This window comes from Oncorhynchus nerka, linkage group LG18 (genome assembly GCF_034236695.1).
Source record: "Oncorhynchus nerka isolate Pitt River linkage group LG18, Oner_Uvic_2.0, whole genome shotgun sequence".
Taxonomy (NCBI): Eukaryota; Metazoa; Chordata; class Actinopteri; order Salmoniformes; family Salmonidae; genus Oncorhynchus; species Oncorhynchus nerka.
In genome coordinates this window covers 17270715-17295920 of record NC_088413.1, presented here as the reverse complement: position 1 = coordinate 17295920, position 25206 = coordinate 17270715, and the positions used below count along the sequence as shown (strand labels likewise).

Here is a 25206-nt window from a genome sequence, read left to right as displayed (position 1 = left end):
ACACTGCAGCAACTCTGGAGGGTCTCTTCCACCTTTCAACATGTACTGAATAACAAGTTATTAAAGTCAGATCTTTGGTAATATATGTGTTTTACTTGTATCACCAGTGCTTTATTTCAGACGGATTCCGCGGGAACAGGATCCGGCAACTCTCAGTTTTGGACTGATGCATTCCAGAACCAATTTTCCGGATCGTGGCATGAACAATAATTCTTAGTGCTTGCAATGTAAAAATGTGAATTAAAGAGCTCAAAGTTAATTTGAGTTTCCTCCTCTGTAATTATACTGCCCCTTACAAAAATGCAATGTGAAAATGTTTTTCAGCCCGTGCCTGAACTTTTCACAACTTTATTACACATGATGTTATTTCTAAATGGTTCACCTGATATGGATGAAAATACCCTCAAATGAAAGCTGACGGTCTGCACCTTAACCTCTGTCATTATTTCAAATCCAAACTTTTGGAGTACAGAGCCATAAGAAGAAAACATGCTTCACTGTCCCAATAACTACGGAGGGCCTGTAGGTAGGGGTAAGGTAGAGACAGGTAGCCTCAATATTAACAGAGGGTACTGTAGGTAGGGGCAAGGTAGAGACAGGTAGCCTCAATATTAACAGAGGGTACTGTAGGTAGGGGTAAGGTAGAGACAGGTAGCCTCAATATTAACAGAGGGTACTGTAGGTAGGGGGAAGTAAGGTAGAGCAGGTAGCCTCAATATTAACAGAGGGTACTGTAGGTAGGGTAAGGTAGAGACAGGTAGCCTCAATATTAACAGAGGGTACTGTAGGTAGGGGTAAAGTGAGGACAGGTAGCCTCAATATTAACAGAGGACACTGTAGGTAGGGTAAGGTAGAGACAGGTAGCCTCAAATATTAACAGAGGGGTACTGTAGGTAGGGGGTGGGGTAGAGGCAGGTAGCCTCAATATTAACAGAGTACTGTAGGTAGGGGTAAGGTAGAGGCAGGTAGCCTCAATATTAACAGAGGGCACTGTAGGTAGGGGTAAGGTAGAGGCAGGTAGCCTCAATATTAACAGAGGGTACTGTAGGTAGGGGTAAGGTAGAGGCAGGTAGCCTCAATATTAACAGAGGGTACTGTAGGTAGGGGTAGAGGCTGGTAGCCTCAATATTAACAGAGGGTACTGTAGGTAGGGGTAAGGTAGAGGCAGGTAGCCTCAATATTAACAGAGGATACTGTAGGTAGGGGTAGAGGCTGGTAGCCTCAATATTAACAGAGGGTACTGTAGGTAGGGGTAGAGGCTGGTAGCCTCAATATTAACAGAGGGTACTGTAGGTAGGGGTAGAGGCTGGTAGCCTCAATATTAACAGAGGGTACTGTAGGTAGGGGTAAGGTAGAGGCAGGTAGCCTCAATATTAACAGAGGATACTGTAGGTAGGGGTAGAGGCTGGTAGCCTCAATATTAACAGAGGACACTGTAGGTAGGGGTAAGGTAGAGACAGGTAGCCTCAATATTAACAGAGGACACTGTAGGTAGGGGTAAGGTAGAGGCAGGTAGCCTCAATATTAACAGAGGGCACTGTAGGGTAGGGGTAAGGTAGAGGCAGGTGGCCTCAATATTAACAGAGGACACTGTAGGTAGGGTAAGGTAGAGGCAGGTAGCCTCAATATTAACAGAGGGCACTGTAGGTAGGGGTAAGGTAGAGGCAGGTAGCCTCAATATTAACAGAGGGACACTGTAGGTAGGGGTAAGGTAGAGGCAGGTAGCCTCAATATTAACAGAGGGACACTGTAGGTAGGGTAAGGTAGAGACAGGTAGCCTCAATATTAACAGAGGGCACTGTAGGTAGGGGTAAGGTAGAGGCAGGTAGCCTCAATATTAACAGAGGACACTGTAGGTAGGGGTAAGGTAGAGGCAGGTAGCCTCAATATTAACAGAGGACACTGTAGGTAGGGGTAAGGTAGAGGCAGGTAGCCTCAATATTAACAGAGGGCACTGTAGGTAGGGGTAAGGTAGAGACAGGTAGCCTCAATATTAACAGAGGACACTGTAGGTAGGGGTAAGGTAGAGGCAGGTAGCCTCAATATTAACAGAGGGCACTGTAGGTAGGGGTAAGGTAGAGGCAGGTAGCCTCAATATTAACAGAGGACACTGTAGGTAGGGGTAAGGTAGAGGCAGGTAGCCTCAATATTAACAGAGGGTACTGTAGGTAGGGGTAAGGTAGAGGCAGGTAGCCTCAATATTAACAGAGGGCACTGTAGGTAGGGGTAAGGTAGAGGCAGGTAGCCTCAATATTAACAGAGGGTACTGTAGGTAGGGGTAAGGTAGAGGCAGGTAGCCTCAATATTAACAGAGGGTACTGTAGGTAGGGGGTAAGGTAGAGGCAGGTAGCCTCAATATTAACAGAGGGTACTGTAGGTAGGGGTAAGGTAGAGGCAGGTAGCCTCAATATTAACAGAGGGTACTGTAGGTAGGGGTAAGGTAGAGACAGGTAGACTCAATATTAACAGAGGATACTGTAGGTAGGGATAAGGTAGAGGCAGGTAGCCTCAATATTAAGAGAGGGTACTGTAGGTAGGGGTAAGGTAGAGGCAGGTAGCCTCAATATTAACAGAGGACACTGTAGGTAGGGGTAAGGTAGAGGCAGGTAGCCTCAATATTAACAGAGGGTACTGTAGGTAGGGGGTAAGGTAGAGGCAGGTAGCCTCAATATTAACAGAGGGTACTGTAGGTAGGGGTAAGGTAGAGGCAGGTAGCCTCAATATTAACAGAGGGTACTGTAGGTAGGGGTAAGGTAGAGACAGGTAGACTCAATATTAACAGAGGATACTGTAGGTAGGGATAAGGTAGAGGCAGATAGCCTCTAGGTTAGAGTGTTTGGCCAGTAACCAAATCCAGCAGAAGTTGAATTTGTAATGTAACATCTTCAGTGCATTCGGAAAGTATTTAGATCCCTTGACATTTTCCACATTTTGTTACATTACAACCTTCTTCTATAATGCATTTGGAAAACTGACATATCACATTTACAAAAGTATTCAAACCCTTTACTCTGTACTTTGTTGAAGCACCATTGGCAGTGATTACATCCTTGTCACGTTCTGACCTTTTATTTTATTATGTCTTTTAGTATGGTCAGGGCGTGAGTTGGGTGGGTTGTCTATGTTCCTTTTTCTATGTTTTGGGATTTCTGTGTTTGGCCTGGTATAGTTCTCAATGAGAGGCAGCTGTCAATCGTTGTCCCTGATTAAGAACCATACTTAGGTAGCCTGGTTTCACTTTTGAGTTGTGGGTGTTTATTTTCTGTGTGTTCCACACGGAACTGTTTCGGTTGGTTATTTCACCTGTCCTTATTGTTTTGTTTCAGTGCTTGTTTTAATAAAGAGCATGAACACGTACCACGCCGCGCATTGGTCCTCCGATCCTTACTACTCCTCCTGTCATCGGAGAAAGACAGCCATTACAATCCTTGAGTCTTCCTGGGTATGACTCTACAAGCTTGGCACACCTGTATTCGGGTACTTTTCCCCATTTCTTCTCTGCATATCCTCTCAAACTCTGCCAGGTTTGATGGGGAATGTTGCTGCTACAATTATTTTTATCCTGCTGCTCAGCCACTTTACCCCTGATTGTATGCCTAGAACTACCTCGTCTATCACTGATATCATTATTGAAATTGTTGGAATCGGCTAAACTATGATCATTGAGATAGTAAAATAAATGATAGGAAATTAAAGAGACTGGGTTATGTCAGAAGTTAATGGTTTTCTGAAGAAAAACAATGGACATCTGTGGATTAGATGAAGGAATGTGTTGAGGTCAGGAGGTGAGGACAGATTCTCTTAAGGCAGTAATAAAGGTTTGTCATCCTGTTACCATCTTTATTAGTTCCTGTGGAGCCATAATCTGTAAGGAGGAGGAGTGTCTTAAGTAGGATGTATATAACTGAAGAAAAATGTTTTGCTCTCTGATTACAGCTGTACATAACCTTTGGAAATGATTAAACTTGGTTAAAGCTTCTCTAGTGTCAATGAGTAATTTACTCAGGAAAAAAAATAACCTAACAATATCGTTCTTGTACATAATGTATTTTGTTTTGACTATTTCTGATATTGCTACTATGCAAGTAACCATTTGGCTGTACCATTTACACATTCTCTAGAGACCATCCACTTAGCAAGACTTAGCAAAATATTGAAAAAGCATTTGTTGATATGTGGTCGTAACATGATTTTGTGACATACCACAACAATACCATGTGGCCGTATCAAGTGTCCACCACAAATACAGTGGGGAGAACAAGTATTTGATACACTGCCGATTTTGCAGGTTTTCCTACTTACAAAGCATGTAGAGGTCTAATTTTTCTTTTTTTTTCGGCACACTTTCTTTTCCTGGGGTATTTCTTTATTGTAGGCTACTACCACTTTTATTCTTAATCTTTACTATACTTCTCACTGTTTAGCACATGACCTCATGTGAATCCTTAGAGATGGGTGGGGCTGGCTTAAGAGAATGTGAACAATGCTGAATGGGTGTAGACAAAGGAGAGCTCTCCAATAGGTACCAAATCATTCAATAAATCATCCACAGACCAGCAAATATTCTTTACATCAAAATAATCACTACAAAACTGATTGTATGACCTCTTCTAAACTATTGTTTTCCTAGATATGGCTACTCTATTGTCACAAGCCATACCACCCTCCCAGGCCCTAGAGCCTGAGAAGGGAGACATGAAGGAAGGAAGAAGTGGGAGTTTTGTGTTTTTCTATGTATTATTTTTACTAGGGTGGATTAGGTTAGTTAGAATGGATTTTATTTTTACCTTGTTTTTTCAACCCCATCAAGTTGGTGGCGGGAACACACATTTTGGGGTTGTAGTCCGCCATAAAACCCACAGAAGTAGAACGATAGACTGCAACAGAGCAGGTAAATGTTGAACTGGAATGCAAAAATGTGCTGAGAAGTGTCTTGGTTGGTGCTGCTGCTCTGAAAGTGGTGTAGCAGCGCTGCAGCAGATCGAAAAGTACTGGAGCAAATGGGGTCTCGCCACACGTTTTCCGGCGGCTTTGGATAAAGACACAATACACAACAATGCAATAATTGTTCATTCTGCATAAGAACCACTTTCTGCATGTATGCTGATGTACAATACTATGTGTGACTCATCACCTGGATTCGGGCTTATGTAGCAACAAATTATGTTTTGACCTTATAGAGACTCAGAGCTGCAACATGGTATATCATACACTGCATTTGAGGACCAAGGCGAAAGCAATTCTGATTTGAAAGTTGATCAACTTGTAAACTCACTTTTCAGAAAATCGCCTTTGAGTGTGTTGGTATCTAGTGAAGAGCTCTTCATTCAGCATCAGGCCAGAAGTATACAGAATGGTGTCGTCTGCGTAGAGGTGGATCAGAGAATCACCAGCAGCAAGAGCGACATCATTGATGTATACTGAAAAAAGAGTCGGCCCGAGAATTTAACCCTGTGGCACCCCCATAGAGACTGCCAGAGGTCCAGACAACAGGCCTTCCGATTTGACACACACTTATATGAAAATGGGGTAAATTATATCGTCTTAGTCTTTCTAAATCATTGTGGTCAACCCTAAAAAAATTGAAATGAAAATGTATTAAATCTAAAAGTTTAAATTAAACCAGAGCGCCCTCAGATAGTGGGAAAAAGCCGCACTTGACCTTTGCACTTGAGTCATTCCCACGCTGAATGGCTAAACCCACTAAGCTATGAAAGTGCACACTAATTTTCACGTTCGTTGAATGGAGGAGACCAAGGCACAGCGTGATATGAATACATGTTATATATTTAATGAAGAAAGAACACTAAAACAAACTTACAAAACAACAAACGTGACGCTATATATATATATAAACAGTGCAGACACAGGCAACTACACATAGACATAGATAATAACCCACGAAATACCCAAAGAATATGGCTGCCTGAATATGGTTCCCAATCAGAGACAACGAAAAACAGCTGCCTCTAATTGAGAACCAATCTAGGCAACCATAGACATACATAAACACCTAGATGGTAAACAACCCCATAAACCTACAAAACCCCTAGACAGTACAAAAACACATACATCACCCATGTCACACCCTGACCTAACCAAAACAATAAAGAAAACAAAGAATACTAAGGTCAGGGTGTGACGCTAATACGTGAAAACAATGTGTGGGGAGGCAGAGGCACAAACTGGCATCAATGCCTTCGTCAGAAAACACTGTGAAGCTAAGAATTGGTGCTATATCTAGCAATCAATAGGAAACTGACTGAACGACTCAACTCCCCACCTTATGCCATCCAAATGAACATTGGCTGTGAGGGCCGAGATGCATTGACTAATGTTCGCTACATGTCGAGGATGCATCCAGTTTGATTTCTATTTGCCATATATTTTTAACTGTTCTGTTTCACAAAAGTTCTGAACCAAAGCATTTTACGGACACAGTATATTTTTCGTTACTTCTCTTGTTGTTATTCGTCCCACCCTTCAGCTCCATTCAACCCCTCCCATCTATATCTTAACACCATACAGATATGTAAAAAATAAGTTGCATATAGCCTTTACAAAAGTCATACTTCATTTCATGTCGATTTAGAAAGACAAAACACCCATTTATTGTATCAGGCTTGTGTCTTGTAATAGTGACTTTATAGACGTCCTTACCTGCCTGTTGAGTTGGGTATCTGGAGTTGTATGTCTGCGGGAGGATTGACAGCTGATGTTTTAAAGTGATGTGGGGCCAAGTTGTACTTCATGAAGTGATAGGTCAGCCTTAGTTTGAAGGTTTTCCATTTCTAGACAGTCGGGTGATTTCTTGTAAATCACGGAGGTTGTTCCAGTCTGTCTAGTTCAGGGGCAGGAACAGTTGCCCCACCCTTCCATGCCGTATGCCTCACCAGCAACAACTTTAGGGATTCCTGTTTTTCTATGGTAAAAAGACTTCAACAGCCACAAGGATGTTGACAACCAAGGCAGCCATGACTGTTGTTGTTTAACATAGCAGTCAACCTATTTCCTGTAGTATCAAAATGATTCAACATTTTGTTTAATGTAATACAAATGACTTTTGACGTATTCTTCAAATGGAGAACAAGTATTAAATCAAATCAAAATAACGCAATTTAAATAAATTATTCTATATATACAGTTGAAGTCGGAAGTTTACATACACCTTAGCCAAATACATTTAAACTCCGTTTTTCACAATTCCTGACATTTAATCCTCGTAAAAATGAACTGTTTAAGTTCAGTTAGGATCACCACTTTATTTTAAGAATGTGAAATGTTAGAATAATAGTAGAGAGAATGATTTATTTCATTCCCAGTGGGTCAGAAGTTTACATACACTCAATTCATATTTGGTAGCATTGCCTTTAAATTGTTTGAACTTGTGTCAAACATTTCGGGTAGCCTTCCACAACCTTCCCAAAATAAGTTGGGTGAATTTTGACCCATTCCTCCTGACAGAGCTGGTGTAACTGAATCCGGTTTGTAGGTCTCCTTGCTCGCACATGCTTTTTCAGTTCTGCCCACAAATATCAAACGCGCCAACTAAATGGACATTTTGGATATATAACGATGGATTTAATTGAACAAAAGGACCATTTATGATGTTTGTGGGACATATTGGAGCGCCAACAAAAGAAGATCTTCAAAGGTAAGTCATGATTTATATTTATTTCTGAGTTTTGTGTCTCACCTAGCGGGATGAAATATGATTTTCTGTGCTTGTTTGATGGGGTGCGAGCCTCAGATAATAGTGTTGTTTGCTTTCACCGTAAAGCCTTTTTAAAATCTGACACCATGGCTAGATTAACAAGAAATGCAGCTTTAATTTGGTGTGTTGAATTTGTGATTTTTTTTTCTTTTTTTTCGCGCTCTGCAGTTTCACCGGATGTTGTCGAAACGTTTCGCTAGCGGAACCCCTGGCCCCAACAGGTTTTAAGGCACAGTCAACTTAGTGTATGTAAACTTCTGAACCACTGGAATTGTGAAACAGTGAATTATCTGTGAAATAATCTGTCTGTAAACAGCTGTTGGAAAAATGACTTGTGTTATGCACAAAGTAGATGTCCTAACCGACTTGGCAAAACTGTAGTTTGTTAACAAGAAATGTGTGGAGTGGTTGAAAAATGAGTTTTAATGACTCCAACCTAAGTATATGTAAACTTCCGACTTCAACTGTATATTATTTGATAAAACATTGAATTTGACCTTACTGCTATTAGCCCATAGAAACACATTGAATAACAGATTCATACATGTAAAATCTGTAAAAAATAAAATAAAATAAAAAATCTAAAGGAAGTTTGTTTAAAGATTTTGTCCTTTATCTGAGCGATATAGGGAAGATCTGGAAATAATTATATATTTTTTGCCACATGTTTAATGCCTTTTTTTAGGCACTAAACTACCGCCATATATATTACTTCCTTTCATTTTTTAAACTGGTTTCGGACTTCCTTCACACGAGTCTTGTGAAGCTTGTGTGTGTTCTTATATTGACGTGTATTTGTTCGTGAGAGCCTCATCTTTCTACAAAGGGGTCATATTAGTGTGTAACCCAAACTGTTCAGACTCTACAGACAGAATTTGGCAGATTGGTGGTACCGACTTCACTCGAATCCCGTGACGCTTGTGGGGGTCATAGATCAAAACGAATAATGCAAGTCTGGGCTATTATAGGGTCTGCTCCTTCAGGTTGGCGCACTGCCCAAGCAAAGCATCAATATAACATTGGAGCAAAACAAGCTTATATTTTGGGTCTCTACGGGGCACGACAGTAGAACTAAGCAAACATTGGAGCAAAACAAGCTCATATTTTGGGTCTCTATGGTTACGACAGTAGAACTAAGCAAACATTAGAGCAAAACAAGCTCATATTTTGGGTCTCTAAGGTTAAAGCCTCTCTGGGATATGTGGGACGCTAACGTCCCACTTGGCCAAAAGCCAGTAAAAATGCAGAGCGCCAAATTCAAATAAATTACTGTAAAAAAACAAACTTTCATGAAACACACATGAAAGACACCAAATTAAAGCTACAGTTGTTGTGAATCCAGCCAACATGTCTGATTTCAAAAAGGATTTACGGTGAAAGCACACCAAACAATTATGTTAGGTCAGTACATAGCCACAGAAAAACACAGCCATTTTTCCAGCCAAAGATAGGAGTCACAAAAAGCTGAAATAGAGATAAAATGAATCACTAACCTTTGATGATCTTCATCAGATGACACTCATAGGACATCATGCAACACAATACATGTATGTTTTGTTCGATAATGTGCATATTTATATCCAAAAATGTTAGTTTGCATTGGCGGCGCCATGTTCAGAAATGCCTCCAAAATACCCGGAAAAATTGCAGAGAGCCACATCAAATCAAATAAATTCTTTGATGAAAGATACATGTTTTACATAGAATTAAAGACACACTTGTTCTTAATGCAACCGCTGGGTCAGATTTTTTAAAAACTTTACGGAAAAAGCAAACCATGCAATAATCTGAGACTGTTATGCTCACAGACATCATTCAAACAGTTTTAGAAACGTCCGAGTGTTTTCTATCCAATAGTAATAATAATATGCATATATTAGCATCTGGGACAGAGTAGGAGGCAGTTCACTCTGGGCATGCTATTCATCCAAAAGTGAAAATACTGCCACCTATCCCAAAAAAGTTAAGACAGTAGATCTAAGCAAACATTGGAGCAAAACAAACTCATATGTTGGGTCTCTATGGTAGAACGTAACAAACATTGGAGCAAAACAAGAGTATATTTTGGTCTCTATAGTTACGACAGTAGAACTAAACAAACATTTGAGCAAACCAAGCTTATTTTTTGGGTCTCTATGAGGAACGACATTAGAAATAAGCTCATGAGGCATTTACACTGAGTGTACTAAAGATTATGAACACCTGCTATTTCCATAACAGACTGACCAGGTGAATCCAGGTGAAAGGTATGATCACTTATTAATGTCACTTGTTAAATCTGAAAATATAAGCTTGGCAATATACATTACATGACCAAAAGTATGTGGACACCTGCTCATCAAACACATGGGCATTACAATGGAGTTTGTCCCCCCTTTGCTACTATAACAGCCTCTACTCTTCTGGGAGGCTTTCGACTAGATGTTGGAACATTGCTGCGGGGACTTGCTTCCATTCAGCCGCAAGAGTATTAGTAAGGTCGGCCCTGATGTTGGATGATGATGCCTGGCTCGCAGTCGGCGTTCCAATTCATCCCGATGGTGTTCGATGGGGTTGAGGTAAGGGCTCTGTGCAGGCCAGTCAAGTTCTTCCACTCCGATCTCAACTAATGATTTATGTTTGGACCTCGCCTTGTGCACGGGGGAATTGTCATGCTGAAACAGGAAAGTGCCTTCCCCAAACTGTTGCCACAAAGTTTGAAGCACAGAATTGTCTAGAATGTCATTTTATTGTGTAGATTTAAGATTTCCCTTCACTGGAACTAATGGGCCTAACCTGAACCATGAAAAACAGTCCAAGACCATTATTCCTCCTCCACTAAACTTTACAATTGACACTATGCATTGGGGCAGGTACCGCTCTCCTGGCATCCGCCAAACCCAGATTCATCCGTCGGACTGCCAGATGGTGAAACGAGATTCATCACTCCAGAGAACGTGTTTCCACTGCTCCAAAGTCTAATGGCAGCGAACTTTACGCCACTCCAGCCGCCACTTGGCATTGCGCATGGTGATCTTTGGCTTGTGTGTGGCTGCACAGAAATACATTTAATGAAGCTCCCGAAAAAACAGGTATTGTGCTAAAGTTGCTTGCAGAGGCAGTTTAGAACTAGGTAGTGAGTGTTGCAACTGAGGCCAGACCATTTTTACGAGCTATGCGCTCCAGCACTCGGCAATCAAATTCTGTGAGCTTGTGTGGACTCTCACTTTGCGGCTGAGCAGTTGTTGCTCCTAGGCGTTTCCACTACAGAAATTTGACAAACTGACTTGTTAGAAAGTTGCATCCTATGACAGTGTCACCATGAAAGTTACTGAGCTCTTCAGTAAGGCCATTCTACTGCCAATGTTTGTCTATGGAAATTACGTGGCTCTGTGTTTGATTTTATACACCTGTCAGCAACTGGTGTGGCTGAAATAGCCAAATCTCCTCATTTGAAGTGGTGTCCACATACGTTTGTATATATAGTTTACGGCGCTGCTAATTCAGGGTTGTGCACTGCCCAAGCAGTAAGTTTGACTCCAATGTTTGTAAACTATGTAAATGTAAAAGTACACTGTATAGATCTTACTGTTGACATCATGGATGGTCAGTCCTTGCACCCATAGCTTTGTCTATTAATTTGAGAGTGGTTACATTTATCCAGGCCCAGCCCTTAACCTTTTTACCCAAAACAGAGGCGGGGTGCCCTCTTTGTTATTGTTTGAACTGGGGATTGGCCCTTTAAAACGATATGGCTGCATAGAAAAATATGTTGTAGGTCGATAAGTGATAATCCACTGAGGGATTATTATTTTACGATGAATAATTTGGTACATAAACCATGCACACAGATTTGTTTAATTTGACCTTTATTTAACTAGGCAAGTCAGTTAAGAACAAATTCTTATTTTCAATGATGGCCTAGGAACAGTGGGTTAACTGCCTTGTTCAGGGGCAGAACCGCAGATTTTTACCTTGTCAGTTTGGGGATTCAACCTTGCAACCTTTCGATTACTAGTCCAACGCTCTAACCAGGTTACCTGCCGCCCCGAAAAACAACAAGTTGGATTAACCTAATGACCCCTAAAACGCTGATACTGCACTCTGACATTGTATGACCTTAAACAACTATATGGGTAAATGCAAAGTATAGGATCTGAAATATAAATGTGTTAATCCATCTTTCTTGTTGTTTTTCTGTTTGATGGAAACAGTTTGAGAGTTCTAACTACATTCTAGATGTATTTAATGGTTTTATGTAGCCATGTTTTCATGTTGTGAATGTTGTATTGAAGTAACCCTCAAGCATTGTTTCGGTATGAAGGAAATAACTATTTAATCATGGAGAATATTCATACTTAAGACATATTTGACTTTGTATAAATATAGTTATAATTCTGTCAGTTGCTTTATGTTAGCTAACTTTTACATATTCTGTTTGGTATCTTACCATTATCTGGGTATTTGCGTTTCAATGCGAGTTCAACCATAATTTTCCAGTGAGATAGTGTCATGTTTATTCTGGTAAAAACTTGATCCCTGGCTGTCTCATGGTGTGTGTCATGTTTGGGATGGCCTGAACTAGGAACCCCAATGAATACCAAGACAAACTTCAGTGACTGTAGTGAAAACACGCTGTAACAAAGCCAGAGTAAAGTAATTTCACTTAGTAACTTCACTTAATGCTGTTTACCTGGGGTTTTACTTGGATTGTGTAGTTACTACACATTTTACAATACATTTTCTCTGAGACGGAATACAACATAACCAGGATACTTTGTCACAAGATTAAATAGATACTGCACAGCCGGATATCAGTCCTAACTCAATTTTGACCAACATTTTTGTCAACATGTAGTTAGGCCCGAAATGCAGCCTTGTAGTATAGTATCTATATGATCATTTAATGTGTAGTAAGTTACTGCTGTTTGTAATTGTATGGCAGAATAGCTGTGCACATAATTCTAATAGGCCTACCTCTTCATGGCCTACCTCTTCATGGACTACCTCTTCATGGCCTACCTCTTCATGGCCTACCTCTTCATGGCCTACCTCTTCATGGCCTACCTCTTCATGGACTACCTCTTCATGGCCTACCTCTTCATGGCCTACCTCTTCATGGCCTACCTCTTCATGGCCTACCTCTTCATGGACTACCTCTTCATGGACTACCTCTTCATGGCCTACCTCTTCATGGCCTACCTCTTCATGGACTACATTGGAACCTTGTTTTCTTCTAGGGTCTGAACTGCGATGTTCAGATTTTTCCATAGCATAGTTATTTCAACAATGCTGAGTATGCCTATTGTTAACAATCATCCAAGGATACCTTGACTTGCATTAGGCTGAGGAAACATTTTCCATTAACTGATGTAAACGCACCCTCCTACAAGCAGGAACCAAGTTATGGACGAACCAGAAATGTGACATATCTGTTTGACAGTTCACACAGTCATCATCCAGATTTACTATCTGAACATCTTCTTGGCGAACCACGTTGGACCCTTCTAATCTTCAAAGACATGAACTGCCAGAACAGGTTTAAAGCATATATATATGTGTAGTGCTATAGTTTTCAGGACGGTGTACCCATGGTGAAAGGAGGGACATGAGGCAGACTAGGGGCAAGTGCAGGACAGCCACCTGAGGTCAATAACTGCCCCACAAAGGCCAAGATCAGTAACTATGCAAACAGGGAAACTGAGAAAAAAGGCCTTAAAGGGAAATCTGCAGTTGCTACATCCATTTTACTTTACTTTGAAATTAATGATATATGCCTATTTTTTTCTAGAATAATATAACTTATAAATGCCTGATGAGCTTAGTTCAGAACACTGTATAGCCTCAAAACATGGTTAAAACTATGATTTTGATATCCTGAATGGTCAGTCCTTGCATCCATTGTCTATGTTTCAAATCTTTCTCCAGCCCTTTCAACTTTTTAACAAAACAGCCCCTTTATTATTGTTTGAACTTTGTGTTTTGCTGTCATATCTGTTAGATAAGTGATAATCCACTGAGTAACTTTTATCTTATTATGAAGTAATTTGTAATCAAGGTATGATTCATTCTTTGTGATTAGTTAGGGGATAGGTTTATGAAACCATAAATACTGATTCTTCCCCCTTTTTCCTCTCTCTACCCTACTTTCCTTTCTCTACCCTTCCTCTCTCTACCCTACTCTCTACCCAACCTTTCGGTTACTAGCCCAACGCTCTAACCACTAGGCTACACTGCCGCCTCATACTTAATGAATATGATGTCAGTCTGGTTGTCATCTGAGACATTCTGATCAATGATAGAATGACATAAACTCTACAGTGGATTGATATTGACTTACTGGAATTGTTATTCAATTTAAATGTTTGAATATTAAATAATTGGTCTTTAAAATGTTTATTCGGAAATAACAAATTTGGGTTTTCATATTATTTTCAGTGGTGTCCCTGTGAAGAGACATGGGTTATAAAACTTTTAAACACATTTACACTGATTATAAAGCCTTTTAATTACGGAAAATGTAACCTTCTGTTCATATCACTTAATCCGTAGAAAGGTCTGCAGCCTCTGCGTTAAAAGAACATGTCAACTACAGAACTAAGCCAACCTCAGCATGAGCTTTGGTTGCGAATGGTATGAACATTGAACTCTTATTCACTACAGAAGTGATACCTCCTAACACATTGAGTTAGCAAACTGCTGCAAACGTGGGCTTGGAAAGAACAGACAGAGTATCCCGTCTACCACACAACGACGTTACTACAACGTATCCAATTTACCAACAGAGACATTCTTCAAAGGACAAATAACTCGGTTGGGCAACACAGCCTTCCATCTACCACCAACCTTCCGTAGCGCAGCTCAGAGTAAATATTTATTGCATTTTCCTTTTCCAAATGGGCGGTAATTTAGAATGCATAAGACACTGTATTTACGATAGCATGGCATCTCCCTTTGTTCCTCAAATCTTCTCGCTCTTTCACTCAAACCCAGCCCCCTTTTCTTTTGTGTAGCTGTCATATCTGTTCAGTCCGCTAGAGACGTTTTCCTTTATGATGTCATTTGTAATCAAGGTATGATTCATTCTGTGTATGTGTAATTCTGTGTGATTAGTTAGGTATTTAGTAAATAAATAATTAAACCCAATTTTGTATTGCTGATTCAACTTTTTAGCCAGGGTTCGTGAAGATAACCTCCTAGCCCGTTCAGATGAGACTGAATTACCTTAATATTGACTGCTGTTGATGTAAAATATTACTAGGCCTTTAAGAGTTTATTCGATAGATAACAGCTCTATAAATATTATTTTGTGGTGTTCCGACTTTCTAGTTAATTACATTTACCTGATTAGCTCAATCAGGTCAATTTAATTACAGAGAAAGGGTTTTATAGCCCGCCCCATATCACTTAATCCGGCATAGCCAAAGACACGACACCTTTGACCCCTAAAATGCGGATACTGCCCTCTGCCATTGTAGGAGGCCTAGCCCGCCCAACCATACCTCCTAGCCCGCCCTACCATACCTCCTAGCCCGCCCTACCATACCTCCTAGCCCGCCCTACCATACCTCCTAGCCCGCCCAACCATACCTCCTAGCCCGCCCTACCATACCTCCTAGCCCGCCCTACCATACCTCCTAGCCCGCCCTACCATACCTCCTAGCCCCCCTACCATACCTCCTAGCCCACCCAACCATACCTCCTAGCCCGCCCTACCATACCTCCTAGCCCGCCCTACCATACCTCCTAGCCCGCCCAACCATACCTCCTAGCCCGCCCTACCATACCTCCTAGCCCGCCCAACCATACCTCCTAGCCCGCCCTACCATACCTCCTAGCCCGCCCAACCATACCTCCTAGCCCGCCCTACCATACCTCCTAGCCCGCTCTACCATACCTCCTAGCCCGCCCTACCATACCTCCTAGCCCGCCCTACCATACCTCCTAGCCCGCCCAACCATACCTCCTAGCCCGCTCTACCATACCTCCTAGCCCGCCCAACCATACCTCCTAGCCCGCTCTACCATACCTCCTAGCCCGCCCTACCATACCTCCTAGCCCGCCCAACCATACCTCCTAGCCCGCTCTACCATACCTCCTAGCCCGCCCTACCATACCTCCTAGCCCACCCAACCATACCTCCTAGCCCGCCCTACCATACCTCCTAGCCCGCCCTACCATACCTCCTAGCCCACCCAACCATACCTCCTAGCCCACCCAACCATACCTCCTAGCCCAACCAACCATACCTCCCAGCCCGCCCTACCATACCTCCTAGCCCACCCAACCATACCTCCCAGCCCTCCCTGTTTGATGGAAACAGTTTGAGCCCACTAACTACATTCTCCTGTATATAATGGTTTTACCATACCTGTTTTCATGTTGTGAATGTTGTATTGAAGCAAACCTCAAGCATTGTTTCAGTATGAAGGTAAGAACTATTCAATCATGGCGAATGTTTAAACTTAAGAAATATTTGACTTTGTATAAATATAGTTACAATGCTGTCAGTTGCATAATGTTAGCTAACTTTTACATACTTTGTTTGCTATCTTACCATTAACTGGTCATTTACATTTCAATGAGAGATCAACCATAAATATCCTGTGGGAATGTGCCATCTTTATTCTGGGGATCACTGGCTGTCTCATGGTGAGTCTGAGGGTGTCATGATTGGTTTGACCTGAACTCGGAGCAGAAAACCAAGACAAACCACAGTAACTGCAGTCAAATCACGGTGGAACAAATACAGAGTACAGTAACTTCACTTCCTGCTGTTTGCCTTGGTTTTTACTTGGATTTTACAGTCACTATTTGACACTCTATTTTCTCTGAAACTGAATATAATTGAACCAGGACACTTTGTGACAAGATAAACCGGATTCTACAAAGCTGGATTTCAGTCTTCACTTTTGAAAAATGTGAACAGTAGTTACTGCTGTTTGTAATAGTGCAGTAGAATAGCTGTGACCATCATTCTAATAGACCTACATCTTCATGGACTACCTCGTCATGGACTACCTCTTCATGGACTACATTGGAACCTCGTCTTCTTTTAGGGCGTGAACTAGTATGCTCAGATTGAATTACAACTGTTATTTTAACAATGCTGGGTATGCATCTTGTTGACACTCATCCAGTGAAACATTGACCCCTGAATGCATTGTCTGCAGCATTCAGTCACATGACAGCTCGATCAGCTGTTTAATTTCACTTATCGGCAAGTCAACTGACTTCGGATTGGGAAGTAGATCCCAAAGTGCTCCTCCGCCTGGTACAGCAACTGCTCCGCCCACAACCTTAAGGCTCTCCAGAGGGTAGTGAGGTTTGCACAACGCATCACCGGGTGCAAACTACCTGCCCTCCAGTACACCTACACCACCCGATGTTACAGGAAGGCCATAAAGATCATCAAGGACAACAACCACCCGAGCCACTGCCTGTTCACCCCGCTATCATCCAGAAGGCGAGGTCAGTACAGGTGCATCAAAGCTGGGACCAAGAGACTGAAAAACAGCTTCTATCTCAAGGCCATCAGACTGTTAAACAGCCATCACTAACATTGAGTGGCTGCTGCCAACGTACAGACTCAATCTCTAGCCACTTTAATAATTAATAATTGAATGTAATAAATGTATCACTAGTCACTTAATAAACAATGCCACTTCATATAATGTTTACATACCCTACATTACTCATCTCATATGTATATACTGTACTCTATACCATCCACTGCATCTTGCCTATGCCGTTTGGCCATCGCTCATCCATATATTTATATGTACATATTCTTAATCATTCCCTTACACTTGTGTGTAGTAGGTAGTTGTTGTTAAATTGTTAGATTACTTGTTAGATATTACTTCACGGTCGGAACTAGAAGCACAAGCATTTCTCGACACTCGCATTAACATCTGCTAACCATGTGTATGTGACTAATAAAAAAAATGTATTTGGTAAGGTGTTGGGACTCTGCTGTTGGGACTCTGCTGTTGGGACTCTGCTGTTGGGACAGCTTTGTGTGCACCGTTTGTCACCGTTATAGTACAGTTAGTGTATTGTTTAGTGGCTTTGTTGGCATCAACATTTTATATATATGTTTGCTCCCCCCATGCTAAAATCTGTTTAATAAAAAGAAAATGTGTCTCCTTGCCAAAGGTAACAGACATATTTGGGAAACTGAACGAACTGAACAAAAGTATCCAGAAGAAATACTAAAACATTCTCCAGATGAATGACAGAATCAGTGGATTCAGAGGAAACAATGCATATTGGAGAGAGTCTTTCAAAAACGAACCATGACCCTTTCCCTCAACTGTGCATTTTCTAACAGACAACAGCAGTAAGTGTCCCTTGTTTTTTTCCAATGTCCCAGTTGTCTTGAACTCACTCAAGTCTGAGATTTCCCACTTTAGAGTGGGACAGAACACTGAGCCAATCACGGCGCAACTAGAGAATGCAGAAAATGATCATATCTGGTGAAATGGAGAAAATAAGTCTTTGAGAAGTGAAAACAGATGCATCCAACTGTGATATATTGGTTTGTAAATAATACAAACGTAGCAAAATGTACCGAGTGAAATGTAAGATTGGAGTAACGTGTGTTTAACAGTTTAAACACCCTACATTATGTGTCAACATCAGGATATCAGTTACCTTATTTCACCAAACAATAATGAACTAACGTACCATTGGACAGTGGGTTCAGATACAAGGTAACATGGTTCATTTGGGTTTATCCTGAACATGTGTAAGTGGTTGGAAACGGGTAGTATGTTTAGCTACAGAATACTGCACAGATGTTTTAAATGTGAATATTTTATCCAACAGGAGTATTGTGTTGCTGGTTGGGAAGAGTTCACACTTTTGGGACTATCCCATTGTTTCCTTTGTACTGGGTAAGCTAAGCAAAAAATATATACTAACATTACGAGAGAGAGGTCAAAGAAAAAAACTGTTTCTTGATCAGCACTTACTCTGGGACACCTTGTGAATACAGTCTCTGGTCACATGTCCATGCATGACACAACACATTTAGTGGTCAATTCTGGTACTGCAATAACTTTACTGATAAGGACTGTTTTCTATCTATTAAATAAAGTGGTTTTACTGTGCTATTAACTGACACCATTAAGAAGGAAGACACTGGAGTTACTATTAGTACATTATAATACTTAGTAATACAGTATACCTGACAAGTAAAGTACATACCTGGATCACAGTACATAGATGTATTTAATCAGTAGAATGAACACATGGAACATATGGAACAGAATGGAAGCAAACATATAGAACACTGCTGCATTTCAAATGTATTGATAGCTGTAAAAACTTGAAAAAGTTTTGAAATGAAAACAGTATCTTGTTAGATTGTTATGTGCACACCATAATGGTAAAAATAGTAAATATGGTAAAGAAAAAAAAAGATAAACCACAGCCTACAAAACCACAGTTCCACTCCCCTGGGCCTGATGAATGGTGGACACACTGCACATAGCTCTGGAGTCTTTAAAGACAGGAATACATCTTTCAATGTAGTTACACATAGAAACAAAAACAGCTTAAGAATAACACGGTGTGAATGGTTTTTCACACACCCAGTGTTTTGGAGAACACGGTCCATCCTTCCAACTCTTCAATGGGTCTGATGCCGTCTGTGAGATCTCAACACAAGCCACCTCGTCATTCAAGTTATTAGGTTCCCCTTCCATCCAATACCTATAAACCACACAGATTCAGAGTTGAAAATCATCCAATACTGGTCCCCAGGCTCAGTTGTTACCATTCTACATAGAGAATCAGACAGTTAACCTAGTCCCCAGGCTCAGTTGTTACCATTCTACAGAGAGAATCAGACAGTTAACCTAGTCCCCAGGCTCAGTTGTTACCATTCTACAGAGAGAATCAGACAGTTAACCTAGTCCCCAGGCTCAGTTGTTACCATTCTACAGAGAGAATCAGACAGTTAACCTAGTCCCCAGGCTCAGTTGTTACCATTCTACATAGAGAATCAGACAGTTAACCTAGTTAACCTAGTCCCCAGGCTCAGTTGTTACCATTCTACAGAGAGAATCAGACAGTTAACCTAGTCCCCAGGCTCAGTTGTTACCATTCTACATAGAGAATCAGACAGTTAACCTAGTCCCCAGGCTCAGTTGTTACCATTCTACATAGAGAATCAGACAGTTAACCTAGTCCCCAGGCTCAGTTGTTACCATTCTACATAGAGAATCAGACAGTTAACCTAGTCCCCAGGCTCAGTTGTTACCATTCTACATAGAGAATCAGACAGTTAACCTAGTCCCCAGGCTCAGTTGTTACCATTCTACATAGAGAATCAGACAGTTAACCTAGTCCCCAGGCTGTTGTTACCATTCTACATAGAGAATCAGACAGTTAACCTAGTCCCCAGGCTCAGATGTTACCATTCTACATAGAGAATCAGACAGTTAACCTAGTCCCCAGGCTCAGTTGTTACCATTCTACATAGAGAATCAGACAGTTAACCTAGTCCCCAGGCTCAGTTGTTACCATTCTACATAGAGAATCAGACAGTTAACCTAGTCCCCAGGCTCAGTTGTTACCATTCTACATAGAGAATCAGACAGTTAACCTAGTCCCCAGGCTCAGTTGTTACCATTCTACATAGAGAATCAGACAGTTAACCTAGTCCCCAGGCTCAGTTGTTACCATTCTACATAGAGAATCAGACAGTTAACCTAGTCCCCAGGCTCAGTTGTTACCATTCTACAGAGAATCAGACAGTTAACCTAGTCCCCAGGCTCAGTTGTTACCATTCTACATAGAGAATCAGACAGTTAACCTAGTCCCCAGGCTCAGTTGTTACCATTCTACATAGAGAATCAGACAGTTAACCTAGTCCCCAGGCTCAGTTGTTTCTACCATTCCTAGTCCCCAGAGAACCAATCAGACAGTTAACCTAGTCCCCAGGCTCAGTTGTGTTACCATTCTACATAGAGAATCAGACAGTTAACCTAGTCCCCAGGCTCAGTTGTTACCATTCTACAGAGAGAATCAGACAGTTAACCTAGTCCCCAGGCTCAGTTGTTACCATTCTACATAGAGAATCAGACAGTTAACCTAGTCCCCAGGCTCAGTTGTTACCATTCTACATAGAGAATCAGACAGTTAACCTAGTCCCCAGGCTCAGTTGTTACCATTCTACATAGAGAATCAGACAGTTAACCTAGTCCCCAGGCTCAGTTGTTACCATTCTACATAGAGAATCAGACAGTTAACCTAGTCCCCAGGCTCAGTTGTTACCATTCTACATAGAGAATCAGACAGTTAACCTAGTCCCCAGGCTCAGTTGTTACCATTCTACATAGAGAATCAGACAGTTAACCTAGTCCCCAGGCTCAGTTGTTACCATTCTACATAGAGAATCAGACAGTTAACCTAGTCCCCAGGCTCAGTTGTTACCATTCTACATAGAGAATCAGACAGTTAACCTAGTCCCCAGGCTCAGTTGTTACCATTCTACATAGAGAATCAGACAGTTAACCTAGTCCCCAGGCTCAGTTGTTACCATTCTACATAGAGAATCAGACAGTTAACCTAGTCCCCAGGCTCAGTTGTTACCATTCTACATAGAGAATCAGACAGTTAACCTAGTCCCCAGGCTCAGTGTTACCATTCTACATAGAGAATCAGACAGTTAACCTTCTACATAGAGAATCCCCAGGCTCAGTTGTTACCATTCTACAGAGAGAATCAGACAGTTAACCTAGTCCCCAGGCTCAGTTGTTACCATTCTACATAGAGAATCAGACAGTTAACCTAGTCCCCAGGCTCAGTTGTTACCATTCTACATAGAGAATCAGACAGTTAACCTAGTCCCCAGGCTCAGTTGTTACCATTCTACATAGAGAATCAGACAGTTAACCTAGTCCCCAGGCTCAGTTGTTACCATTCTACATAGAGAATCAGACAGTTAACCTAGTCCCCAGGCTCAGTTGTTACCATTCTACATAGAGAATCAGACAGTTAACCTAGTCCCCAGGCTCAGTTGTTACCATTCTCATAGAGAATCAGACAGTTAACCTAGTCCCCAGAGAGAATCAGACAGTTAACCTAGTCCCCAGGCTCAGTTGTTACCATTCTACATAGAGAATCAGACAGTTAACCTAGTCCCCAGGCTCAGTTGTTACCATTCTACATAGAGAATCAGACAGTTAACCTAGTCCCCAGGCTCAGTTGTTACCATTCTACATAGAGAATCAGACAGTTAACCTAGTCCCCAGGCTCAGTTGTTACCATTCTACATAGAGAATCAGACAGTTAACCTAGTCCCCAGGCTCAGTTGTTACCATTCTACATAGAGAATCAGACAGTTAACCTAGTCCCCAGGCTCAGTTGTTACCATTCTACATAGAGAATCAGACAGTTAACCTAGTCCCCAGGCTCAGTTGTTACCATTCTACATAGAGAATCAGACCTAGTCCCCAGGCTGTTGTTACCATTCTACAGTCCCCCCAGGCTCAGTTGTTACCATTCTACATAGAGAATCAGACAGTTAACCTAGTCCCCAGGCTGTTGTTACCATGAGGACGAGATTATCAGACTGTAAAAAGTCATTTATTACAGCAGAAAAGTGTAAAAGTCCTCCAGAACCTGTTCACTCACGTAGGTTTAAATGGTGTGCTGTCAACCCACTGCCAGATTCTGTCTTTTTTATATGTACCAATCCAGACATTCTTCTTAAATCCATGGATAAATATCTAGAATAGAATTGTGGATAAAAAACAATGGCCATTATTTCATCTCTACAGCAGAGAAACACTTTTACATGTTATAAATAATAGTAGTAGTAGTCTAATAGTAGTAGTAGTATAATGCCCGAGATGGCATAGCAGTTCAGACGTCTTTTGTCCTCGTCTTGTCGTGTCGTGTATATATATATATATTTACAACTTTTTTCACATACATTTTATTTTTATTTTCCATCAACTCATCTTCAATACACTCTCCTGCAACCCGCCTCACCAATTTATATGTATAAATAAGTATTATTTACCTCAAATCTGCAATCCTCCAAGAAGCTAGCCAGAAGCTAGCCAGAAACTCCAAGAAGCTAGCCAGAAGCTAGCCAGGAGCTAGCCAGAAGCTAATCAGAAGCTAGTTAGCTTCTTTACTGGCAACTCGTTAGTATTCAGCTAACCACGGTTTGTGGTCATCAGCTATCCTTTAGCTCGAAAATCTATCGCCAGTTTTGTACGGCGCAGCGCGGCTCTGAACGGAACATACCGGACCAATTTTTCTCTCCATGTCCCTGGATTTCAACTGCTCTCTGGACATTCACTCCCGGATCTCACAGCTAGCTGGCTGCTATCCGTGTGTCTATCTGCTTTCATCGATTCCGGAGCAAACATCAATTACTCCGGAGCTAGCTAGCTCCGTCAATCACTCCTGAGCTCCGTCAATCACTCCTGGGCTGCAGTCACCTATCCGGACCCGTTTTACTGCCTACGCGGAGCCCCACCGGGCCTTCACAACTGGACTGCCGACGTTATCTACCCGAAGGAGATCCGGCTGGCTCCTCCGTCGCGACGTTACCTGAACGCCCATCTGCGGCCTGCTAACCGTTAGCTGTCTTACCGGCTGCTCTCAGAATAGACAATCGGACAATTTATTTATTTTTATTATTATTATGTTTCTTCTTGGGCCTCTATAACTATATCTATTGTTTTTATATTTTTGTTGTTGTGTGATTTGGACTAATCCCCTCTACCACACGGAACCCCACTAATCTACTGACGGAACGCAAGAGGTGGCTAACAACAGACCTCCATCCTATGCTAGCTTGCTACCGATGTCCTGGCTAGCTGTCTAAATCGCCGTGACCCCCAAACCAACCTCTCCACTCCCTGGACTCTTTTGATCACTCGACTAAGGATGCCTCTCCTTAATGTCAATATGTTTTGTCCATTGCTGTTCTGGTTAGTGTTTATTGGCTTATTTCACTGTAGAGCCTCTAGTCCTGCTCACTATACCTTATCCAACTCTTCTCCTTTCCCCCTCTGATGACCAGGTGGCGAATCGCATCTCTGCATGTCTGGCAGACATATCAGTGTGGATGACGGATCACCACCTCAAGCTGAACCTCGGCAAGACGGAGCTGCTCTTCCTCCCGGGGAAGGACTGCCCGTTCCATGATCTCGCCATCACGGTTGACAACTCCATCGTGTCCTCCTCCCAGAGCGCTAAGAACCTTGGCGTGATCCTGGACAACACCCTGTCGTTCTCAACTAACATCAAGGCGGTGGCCCGTTCCTGTAGGTTCATGCTCTACAACATCCGCAGAGTACGACCCTGCCTCACACAGGAAGCGGCGCAGGACCTAATCCAGGCACTTGTCATCTCCCGTCTGGATTACTGCAACTCGCTGTTGGCTGGGCTCCCCTGCCTGTGCCATTAAACCCCTACAACTCATCCAGAACGCCGCTGCCCGTCTGGTGTTCAGCCTTCCCAAGTTCTCTCCACGTCACCCCGCTCCTCCGCTCTCTCCACTGGCTTCCAGTTGAAGCTCGCATCCGCTACAAGACCATGGTGCTTGCCTACGGAGCTGTGAGGGGAACGGCACCTCAGTACCTCCAGGCTCTGATCAGGCCCTACACCCAAACAAGGGCACTGCGTTCATCCACCTCTGGCCTGCTCGCCTCCCTACCACTGAGGAAGTACAGTTCCGCTCAGCCCAGTCAAAACTGTTCGCTGCTCTGGCCCCCAATGGTGGAACAAACTCCCTCACGACGCCAGGACAGCGGAGTCAATCACCACCTTCCGGAGACACCTGAAACCCCACCTCTTTAAGGAATACCTAGGATAGGATAAAGTAATCCTTCTCACCCCCCTTAAAAGACCTAGATGCACTATTGTAAAGTGGCTGTTCCACTGGATGTCATAAGGTGAAAGCACCAATTTGTAAGTCGCTCTGGATAAGAGCGTCTGCTAAATGACTTAAATGTAAATGTAAATGTAAATTAGTTCCACCACCCACACATGCAATGACATCTCCTGGTTTCAATGATGTTTCTAGAGACAATATCTCTCTCTTCATCACTCAATACCTAGGTTTTACCTCCACTCTATTCACATCCTACCATACCTTTGTCTGTACATTATACCTTGATGCTATTTTATCGCCCTCAGAAACCTCCTTTTACTCTCTGTTCCAGACGTTCTAGACGACCAATTCTTATTGCTTTTAGCCGTACCCTTATTCTTCTCCTCCTATGTTCCTCTGGCGTTGTAGAGGTGAATCCAGGCCCTGCAGTGCCTAGCTCCACTCCCTATTCCCCAGGCGCTCTCTTGATGACTTCTGTAACCGTAATAGCCTTGGTTTCATGCATGTTAACATTAGAAGCCTCCTCCCTAAGTTTGTTCTTTTCACTGCTTTAGCACACTCTGCCAACCCGGATGTTCTAGCTGTGTCTGAATCCTGGCTTAGGAAGACCACCAAAAATTCAGAAATTTTAATTCCAAACTACAACATT

The 25206-nt window shown here is 42.1% G+C and overlaps 1 protein-coding gene and 1 long non-coding RNA gene across 2 annotated transcripts in view; both read right to left on the bottom strand.

The window, feature by feature from the left end:
* The window catches only part of LOC115115415 (up-regulator of cell proliferation-like), a 492735-nt gene that overhangs the window by 160319 nt on the left and 307210 nt on the right, over window positions 1-25206 (bottom strand). The gene's annotated exons all lie outside the window — the stretch shown is intronic.
* LOC135561775 (uncharacterized) lies at window positions 19262-25016 on the bottom strand. The gene is made up of 3 exons (XR_010459641.1): window positions 24928-25016; window positions 22340-22434; window positions 19262-19411 (listed from the first exon to the last, which is right to left on the bottom strand). It is a non-coding gene; the product is annotated as an uncharacterized LOC135561775 (long non-coding RNA).